Source organism: Meles meles, chromosome 17 (genome assembly GCF_922984935.1).
Source record: "Meles meles chromosome 17, mMelMel3.1 paternal haplotype, whole genome shotgun sequence".
Lineage (NCBI taxonomy): Eukaryota > Metazoa > Chordata > Mammalia > Carnivora > Mustelidae > Meles > Meles meles.
The window spans coordinates 2576901-2587368 of record NC_060082.1 but is presented as its reverse complement, the minus strand read 5'-3'; positions in this window follow the sequence as shown (position 1 = coordinate 2587368).

The following is a 10468-nucleotide window of genomic DNA, read 5'->3' as shown; positions in this document are numbered from 1 at the left end:
ATCAAAAAGAAAAGAGAAAGGACCCAAATCAATAAAATCATGAATGAAAGAGGAGAGATCACAACTAACACCAAAGAAATACAGACAATTATAAGAACATACTATGAGCAACTCTACGCCAACAAATTGGCCAATCTGGAAGAAATGGATGCATTCCTAGAGACATATAAACTACCACAACTGAACCAGGAAGAAATAGAAAACCTGAACAGGCCCATAACCAGTAAGGAGATTGAAACAGTCATCAAAAATCTCCAAACAAACAAAAGCCCAGGGCCAGACGGCTTCCCAGGGGAATTCTACCAAACATTTAAAGAAGAACTCATTCCTATTCTCCTGAAACTGTTCCAAAAAATAGAAATGGAAGGAAAACTTCCAAACTCATTCTATGAGGCCAGCATCACCTTGATCCCAAAACCAGACAAGGATCCCACCAAAAAAGAGAACTACAGACCAATATCCTTGATGAACACAGACGCAAAAATTCTCGCCAAAATACTAGCCAATAGGATTCAACAGTACATTAAAAGGATTATTCACCACGATCAAGTGGGATTTATTCCAGGGCTGCAGGGTTGGTTCAACATCCGCAAATCAATCAATGTGATAGAACACATTAATAAAAGAAAGAACAAGAACCATATGATACTCTCAATAGATGCTGAAAAAGCATTTGACAAAGTACAGCATCCCTTCCTGATCAAAACTCTTCAAAGTGTAGGGATATAGGGCACATACCTCAATATTATCAAAGCCATCTATGAAAAACCCACCGCAAATATCATTCTCAATGGAGAAAAACTGAAAGCTTTTCCATTAAGGTCAGGAACACGGCAGGGATGTCCATTATCACCACTGCTATTCAACATAGTATTAGAAGTCCTAGCCTCAGCAATCAGACAACAAAAAGAAATTAAAGGCATCCAAATTGGTAAAGAAGAAGTCAAACTATCACTCTTCGCAGATGATATGATACTATATGTGGAAAACCCAAAAGACTCCACTCCAAAACTACTAGAACTTGTACAGGAATTCAGTAAAGTGTCAGGATATAAAATCAATGCACAGAAATCAGTTGCATTTCTGTACACCAACAACAAGACTGAAGAAAGAGAAATTAAGGAGTCAATCCCATTCACAATTGTACCCAAAACTATAAGATACCTAGGAATAAACCTAACCAAAGAGACTAAGAGTCTATACACAGAAAATTATAAAGTACTCATGAAAGAAATTGAGGAAGACACAAAAAAATGGAAAAATGTTCCATGCTCCTGGATTGGAAGAATAAATATTGTGAAAATGTCTATGCTACCTAAAGCAATCTACACATTTAATGCAATCCCTATCAAAATACCATCCATTTTTTTCAAAGAAATGGAACAAATAATCCTAAAATTTATATGGAACCAGAAAAGACCTCGAATAGCCAAAGGAATATTGAAGAACAAAGCCAAAGTTGGTGGCATCACAATTCCGGACTTCAAGCTCTATTACAAAGCTGTCATCATCAAGACAGCATGGTACTGGCACAAAAACAGACACATAGACCAGTGGAACAGAATAGAGAGCCCAGAAATCGACCCTCAACTCTATGGTCAACTAATCTTCGACAAAGCAGGAAAGAATGTCCAATGGAAAAAAGACAGCCTCTTCAATAAATGGTGCTGGGAAAATTGGACAGCCACATGCAGAAAAATGAAATTGGACCACTTCCTTACACCACACACGAAAATAGACTCCAAATGGATGAAGGACCTCAATGTGAGAAAGGAATCCATCAAAATCCTTGAGGAGAACGCAGGCAGCAACCTCTTCGACCTCAGCCGCAGCAACATCTTCCTAGGAACAACGACAAAGGCAAGGGAAGCAAGGGCGAAAATGAACTATTGGGATTTCATCAAGATCAAAAGCTTTTGCACAGCAAAGGAAACAGTTAACAAAACCAAAAGACAGCTGACAGAATGGGAGAAGATATTTGCAAACGACATATCAGATAAAGGGCTAGTATCCAAAATCTATAAGGAACTTAGCAAACTCAACACCCAAAGAACAAACAATCCAATCAAGAAATGGGCAGAGGACATGAACAGACATTTCTGCAAAGAAGACATCCAGATGGCCAACAGACACATGAAAAAGTGCTCCACGTCACTCGGCATCAGGGAAATACAAATCAAAACCACCATGAGATATCACCTCACACCAGTCAGAATGGCTAAAATTAACAAGTCAGGAAATGACAGATGCTGGAGAGGATGTGGAGAAAGGGGAACCCTCCTCCACTGTTGGTGGGAATGCAAGCTGGTCCAACCACTCTGGAAAACAGCATGGAGGTTCCTCAAAATGTTGAAAATAGAACTACCCTATGACCCAGCAATTGCACTACTGGGTATTTACCCTAAAGATACAAACATAGTGATCCGAAGGGGCACGTGTACCTGAATGTTTATAGCAGCAATGTCTACAATAGCCAGACTATGGAAAGAACCTAGATGTCCATCAACAGATGAATGGATCAAGAAGATGTGGTATATATACACAATGGAATACTATGCAGCCATCAAAAGAAATGAAATCTTGCCATTTGCGACGACGTGGATGGAACTAGAGCATATTATGCTTAGTGAAATAAGTCAATCGGAGAAAGACAACTATCATATGATCTCCCTGATATGAGGACATGGAGAAGCAACATGGGGGGGTAGGGGGATAGGAGAAGAATCAATGAAACAAGATGGGATTGGGAGGGAGACAAACCATAAATGACTCTTAATCTCACAAAACAAACTGGGGGTTGCTGGGGGGAGGTGGGATTGGGAGAGGGGGAGCGGGCTATGGACATTGGGGAGGGGAGGCGAACCATAAGAGACTATGGACTCTGAATAACAACCTGAGGGTTTTGAAGGGTCAGGGGTGGGAGGTTGGGGGAAGAGGTGGTGGGTGATGGGGAGGGCACGTTTTGCATGGAGCACTGGGTGTTGTGCAAAAAGAATGAATACTGTTACGCTGAAAAAATAAAAAAAAAAAAACAAAAAAAAACCAAAAAAAAACAAAAAAAAAAAAAAAAAAAAAGAAATTTCTTCAAGTGCCTTCGTACACAGTGTTTCCCTATAATTCTCAATGTTGTTTCTTATCTGTGTTTATGCCTTGATCTTCATTCCTAATGACAATTACGTAGAACTTCCACTTTTGTTCAGACCTCAGTATTCTGCTTCTGATTGGGGTTTATGTTTTTACATCGACATTTGATGTTGCTGATGAACCTCCTTCGTTATTGTCGTCGTGCACAGAAGCAGGAAGACGTCTGCTGCTGCCAGCGTCCAGCTGGGCTGTCACAGGCTGAAGCAGGTGGTTCTTGCTCTGGAACAGGAAGTCAGGCGACAGCAGTGGCTGGGTCGGGGCGTCTGCTCAGTGCGGTCCCAGGGACCCCCGGGCTGCCCCATCTTTCTGCTCTACCATCCTGGGCACGGGGTCTTGTCCTCCTGCTTCGTCCTCATGGTCCAGGACGGCTCTGTCTGCAGACACCAGCCCACATGGAAGATCACCAACAAGAGAAGGACGAAGGCCAAAGTTGTTTTGTCGTGAGGCTCTGCCTTTCCAGGACTGAAGACCCTTCCTTCCATCCAGCACAGGTCCCCAACCTCAATGGTCAGTCCTGGGTCAGTCGTGGGGAAGACTGGACCCCAGCCCTGAGCTCTCTAGGGTACGAGAAGGGGAGGCCAGGACAGACAGGGCCGTGGGGCTGAGTGTGCAGGGAGCCACGTGCCAGGCTGGCCAGGGGCTCTCCATGTCAGGGCAACCTGGGCTCTTGCCTCCCCTCTCGTCTGTGGGGGCCTGTTCCCCAGAGAGAAAGATTCTTCCCCAGGAAGCATGTATATGGGCCGCTGACCCTGGGATTCCCAGCAGAGTTTTGGTTTGGATTTTCTGGTTTGCTTTCTGAAGTTTCTCCATCTCCATCTCGGTTGTTAGGTCCGTAGGAATTTAACTCTCTCTATGTGGTCTGTTTAGTGTGCTCTCTGTGAACCTGGATCGGGTTTGCTGTGACTATCATGTTGTCGACACGTCCCTTGTCGATGGATTTCAGTCTCTTGCTGTTCCCCTTCCTGCCCTGTTTCCCCGTCCCTGGGCTGCTCCAGTTCCCGGGATGACAGTCAATGCTCGGGAGCCTCTGGGTGGGGGATCCTCCCCCTCCCCTGGAAGGGTCTGTGCTTCTGCCTCCCGATAGCCTGTGCGCCCCCCTAGGACAACGACTCAGCTTCCCCACGTGCTGCACTCAGTAGGTGCTCATGACCTGTGTGTGCAGGTGAGCTGACCTGGGAGGGCTCCTTTGCAGGAGTCTCTAGCGGCAATTCGGACCTCGGCCGCCAGGTGGCGCTGGTGCCTGCGCTCAGGGCCTGGAGGGGGGATGCTCAGGCAGGCTTGGGGGGCACAGGGGCTGCCCAGCGGGGCGGGGCCGCGGAGCCTCTCCCTTTGCTCCCAGACCCACCACAGGGCCAGGTCGGGGTGAGGGCGCCAGAGAAACGGAGGGGCTGGCAGTTCGACCTGGGTTCCTGGTACAGACATGAAGTTGCGGCCAGGAATCAGGGATTAGGAGCCCAACCTGGAAGGTAGGAGCCCAGGGGAGCGATCTGGGGTGAGGTCCTGATGTAGGAGGTGCAGATTCAGGGTTAGGGCGGGGGATCTGGAAGCCCAGGACTATAACTGGTCTGGGTCAATGTTCTTTGGGATTGGGGTGGGTTACCTTTGGGAATGGGGGAAGCCTGGAAGATCCTGAATGTGAGATCTAAGCTCTAGATCCAGGTGTCTGGGGTGAAACAGCCTCGGGAGGAGAGAGGGCCCCTGCCCCCACCTTGAGACAGACCCCGAGACTTGAAATCAGATATCCCAGAGGGGAAATGGGATAGGGTCCTAAATCGGCAGGTCATTTGGGGAACACACCTGGCCCTGAGAAAATGTTTGGGTCCCTGGACGTGGAGCCGGCCTTGAAGAACAGAGAAAAGTTAGCAGCAAACCCCACTCCCCAGTGAGGTGTCTGTCACCCTGTCTTTCCTTGCCTCCTCTCCTCTCTGGACTGGCTTTCTTTACTGGGGAGTGGATGGTCACCCCGTCAGGCAGGTGGAGACACTCTGAAAGGAAGGGTGGCATGCCAGGGACCCTGAGGGCACTTCCCGCCTGGTCCCCACGTGGACCCAACGCTCACAGCAGAGGCTCCTGTCTGACTTCCCCCTCCAGGCTGTGTGACCCTGGGCAAGTCACCCAGCCTCTCTGTGCCTCTGATTTCTACTGAACCTAGTGAGGCTGCTGATGGGACTGACCTCATCAAGCTGTTCACAGAATTAAATGAAAAACCACATGAATTTGGTGATTAGCATTATGTAATCAACTAGTAATACCTTATTTAAAAGGTCATCTAGGGACCTGGCAGGCTCAGTTGGAAATGTGGGCAGTTCTAGATCTGGGAGTGGTGAGTTCGAGCCCCACATTGGGCTTAGAGTCTACTTCAAGAAAAAGCAGGCTGAAGTTTGTTAGCTCAAATATTGAAAATTAACAACACAGAGGAAATAAATTGTTCTATGTTCTCTCAGGCAGAGAGCTCCTGATGACGAAGTTCATGTTGTACATGGATGATTGAAAACTGGAGCAAATGTTTCCAGAATGAACATCTCCCTCCCACCTGTGTGTCCCACAGCCCCTTTGCTCCCAGGGAGCCTGACCTATGTTCTGTGTTTCTCATAGTTACACTGTATCTATAACCGCTACATTGTTGAAACGGCTACATTGTATCTATGATGTGTCTACACTATCCAACGCGGATCATCAGTACTTTTATGTCCCACTGAGTAACATCCGTGCCAACATGTGTCCTGATCTCAGAAGTGTCCACAGTGAGGAAACCCGAGCCCAAGTGTCCTTGACGAGCAGGAGCCATCAGTCTTCTGCAAGGAAAGTCACATTCAATTCTCTTTTTTTTTTTTTTTTAAGATTTTATTTGTTTATTTGACAGAGAGATCACAATAGGCACAGAGACAGGCAGAGAGAGAGAGGGAAGCAGGCTCCCTGCCAAGCAGAGAGCCTGATGCGGGGCTCAATCCCAGGATCCTGAGATCATGACCCAAGCCGAAGGCAGAGGCTTTAATCCACTGAGCCACCCAGGCACCCTGTCACATTCAATTCTTAACAATTTCTTACGGCATTCACTTCTGTGTTTCTAAAAATGTGCTTTTCAAAAAATAATGTTCTTATATTACTATTCTCAGACCCATTCAGGCACCATGTATTTTCCGGTATGAAAAATTGAGGCTTTTCCTCTCTTCCAGGGCTCTCCCTCACCTTCTTCCAACTAACATATACACGGCATGATTTTGGTTAAAGCGAGAGTATTTGGTATTTATTATAAGCTATTCACTTTTCTAAGGTAAAGATAAAACTACTTTAGTAGTGAAGATAGAAGTGAAGATAAAACTACTAATTCAACCAATTAATACTAAATATATCTAATTTTTATAGGTGATAACAACAAAGTGCTTCTTGCTACGGTTTGTGATCATGAAGCCAGTAAAGGGCAGAGCTGGGATCCGAGGCCAGACAACGGGTCTGCTTCTGGAATGCGAGCTTCAACCGCAGGGCGATCCCATCTCCACAGCCTATTCATGGAGTGATTATTATTGTGCTCAGTACTGGGGCACGCGAGTGCACAAAATTAATCCCCAGCCTTCGAGAACTTGTATTCTGGGGGACACTGGAAATAAACAAGTGGGCGAGTAGACGTGAGGTCAGGGGTGCCAGGGGGAGGAACACAAGAAACAGAGTCAGGCCTGGGAGCTGCTGCTCAAATGAGTCTCCCCGGGGAGGTGGCAGAGGCTGAGCCGGGGTGAGTGGGAACCGCGGAGGTGGGTGGAAGGACGTTGCAGGCAGAGGTGAGGTGCACCAAGGCCCCAAGCATGGAGCCTGCCCACAGTGCTGGAGGAGCAGCCAGTGGTTTGGGGCTGCAGGGGAGGGACGGGGGCAGCAGGGAGGGTGGGGGAGGCAGCCGGAGCCCCTGGGAGTGCTGGATCTTTCTGGGTGGGACGGGGGCTCAGCAGACGTGCTGAGAGGGCCCCGTGGCCATGCGTGCGTGGAGGACACAGTGCAGGGTCACGTGGTGAGGGGGGAGCCTGGGAGAGGACCCTGCAGAGGGGCTGCTGGTGGCTGCTGGTGGCTTGGCCTCCATTCAGAGGCGGGAGATCTGGCGCCAAAGCCCCAGGCTTCCAATGCGGCTCCGCCCCGTCCTGGCTTCGCCGCCCTGGACAGTTTAACAAGAGGAGCCCCAGGTTCTTCGTGGGTAGAATGGAGACAGGGGCGGGACGTGGGGGATTCGTGAAAGACTTTGGAGGCGACAGGCCTTCCTGATGGGTAGGATGTGGGGACGCGAGGAGGGGAAGTCTGAGGTGGCCCCAGGACCTGGGCTTGGGCACCGTGGATCGTGCTGGTGCCTCCAACGGCATTCTGGAGCACACCGGAGTCTCCTGGAGCACGGGTGAGCTCACCGGCCCCCCCACAGGCCCAGAGACTGGCCCAGCAACTCCTGCAGCAGCTCCCCATTCCCACTGTGCTGAGAGCTCAGGGGTCGGAGCCATCCAGTCTGTGTCCAGGGACACATAGGGAAGGTGTGGTGAAGAGAGCCTCACTGTGACTGGTCCGAGAGCCCCTGCCTCCCCCCGCTGCAGACAGAGTCCCTGCATCTCCAGGAGGGTGTCCCGCCTGAAGCCCAAGGTCAGCACAGAAGCCTCGACACAGCATGTGTCCTCGGGCTCAAGGTCACGAGTGCTCTGCCCACCAGGGAGCTGTATCCAGGCAGGATGGAAGTTTCCGGAAGAGCCTGAGTGTGGGAGAAAGCACTGCCACCTTGAGCTCTCAGGGTCTGCCCAGCAAGCCCCGTTTGTGGGGGGAGACCCTGTGAATGGCCGGGGGGGGGGGTCCTTGGGCTCCTGGGCTGACAGTGGACCCCAGACAGGGCAACCTTTACTGCAGATGAATAAGCTGGCATTTTACTTTGTGTGTCGTTCCTGACAGCATTGCGTCAGCACGAGCATCACCACGTGTCTGCACGTTGGTGAAGATTATCGTAATTCCCAGCATGGAACAGAGTCCTGAGCACAAGACAGGACTTTGAGAGTCTCCCCTTGGGGCTGCAGGACCCTGCGGGGACTTGGGCAACATCCCTGAACTCAGGGGGAGAAGGTGAGGCCACAGAGGACCCACAGTTACACCAGGCAGGAAGGAGGTGATTAGAGGGGTGCGGGAATGGGGGCGGGAAGGGGGTCAAGGGAGAGGAGGAGGGCAACCAGTACTAATAGAGGGTCGATCTGAAGGCACGGGATCGTGATCACTGGGTTACACATGAGGTCTCTAACCCTAACCCCAGGTCACACTACGCATCCCAACACCCGCGCCCTGATGGCCGCCCCCACGCACCGACCAGGCAGCATGTGGCCTCGCGGACCCCGTGGTCTGGGTTCTCACGGGCTCCCTGCTCTTCTCCCATCTTGCTCCCCTCAAATCCAGGACCCCCGCAGCCCCCACGTCCACATGGTCGGGCTCCGGCTCAGCGCTCTCCCCGAGGGTGCAGGTGCAGGGAGGCACACTGTGTCTGCAGGAGCTGACGGGGGAGGGGGTGGCCGCACATTTATTCAGAGCTCCCGGAGCACCTGCCATGCCCGCTGATCCCGTGTGCAGAGGAGGCCGAGGTTCACCTGCCCACAGGGGCTCAGCCTCGCGGTGGAAGCGGGAAGGGCGTCTGCATCTGTGTCTCCCCGGAGCCGGGCCGCCGGCACACTGGGCTCCCAGAGACGGACCCGCTGTGCGCCCTCAGCATGGCCAGGCCGCTGGGAGGGAGCCGGGAGGCCACCCGAACCTGAGCCCCGCAGACTGGTCGGTGGGGAGGCCGGTGAGGATCAAGGAGCCCCACTCTGCTTACCGAAGGCGAGTTCAGAGTCAAGGTGGGAGAGAAGTGGGGTCCCAGCTGCTCTCCAGAGCCCTGCGGAGGCGGCCGCACACAGCGAGCTTCCCTGCTGCTTCCCGGGAGCCTGCTGGCCTGGCTGATGAGGCCGGGGCTGGTGTCGGGGGCCAGGCTGTGTGAAAACCACGTCCTGCCCGAGGACACAGCAGGCTCCCCGCAGACAGGGGCGAGCTGGAGGTGGCCCTGGCCGCCGGGTGCTGGTCTCATGCCTCCTTCCCAGCTCCGTGGCCCGGGGTGCAGGGGGTCCTGTGAACAGAGCCACAGGTGGGTGTGTCTGCCCCGTGGGGACCGGCGACGCTAGAGGCGGGGATCCTGCTGCTGAAGAGCCCCCGGGAGCACTTAGCAGCAGCCCCTGTCCGGGACCCAGGTGGAGCAGGGCGGGTCAGGGCCCCCTGGGAACCCACAGCTCACAGCGTCCACCTCCAGCTCACTCCAGGGCCGCAGTCTTTTTTTTTAATTGATTCGTTTTTATTAACAGATAATGTATTGGGGCGCCTGGGTGGCTCAGCCATTAAGCCTCTGCCTTTGGATCAGGTCATGATCCCCGGGTTCTGGGATCGAGCCCCACATCAGACTCCCTGTTCTGGGGAAGCTGCTTCTCCCTCTCCCACTCCTCCTGCTTGTGTTCCCTCTCACTGTCTCTCTCTCTCCATCAAATAAATAAATAAAATCATTTTTTTAAAGCAGATAATGGGGGTACCTGCGTGGCTCAGTGAGTTAAGGTTAAGCCTCTGCCTTCAGCTCAGGTCATGATCTCAGGGTCCTGGGATCGAGCCCCGCATTGGGCTCTCTGCTCGGCGGGGACCCTGCTTCCTCCTCTCTCTCTGCCTGCCTCTCTGCCTGCTTGTGATCTCTGTCTGTCAAATGAATAAATAAAATCTTAAAAAAAGAGAGAGAGAGAGAGCAGCTTCCTGCCTTCCCCAGAAGCTGGATGGGACCCTTGGGTGGAGTGTCTGTTCCAGAACAGGTGCTGAGCGGGTCAGTTGCCTGGGAAGCCACTGCAGCAGATAGTGAATGGGGCCGCCCGAGGACCATGTGTGCTCAGTAAACACTGCTGAAGGGACAGCACAGATGGCTGCCACGCCCAGGGTAATGGAAGCTGCTGGTCTTATCTGGCACGTATGTGAGCCCCCACTGTCCTCACGGGCAGGGTTGGGACAGAGGGAGGCAACAACGTCCCCTCTCAGCTGCCCACCCTGCACCTGCTCCAGCCTGACACCGGGACCACCTGCCTCCGCTGAACACAGGACCCCAGACCCCATCAGCAGGGGGAGGGCAGGAGCCAGTGTGGGGCGGGACAGGAGAGGCTGCTGGGGCCCTGTGAGCTGCCTGTGGAGGGGTCAGCAGACAGGTGTGTGGTTAGTGATAGGGCTGCTCCCCTAGGGTCCACAGGAGGCCACAGTTCTAGACATTATGGGAACCCATCCCGGAAGAGGAGGCCTGGCCTGACCCCCCATAACAGCCGAG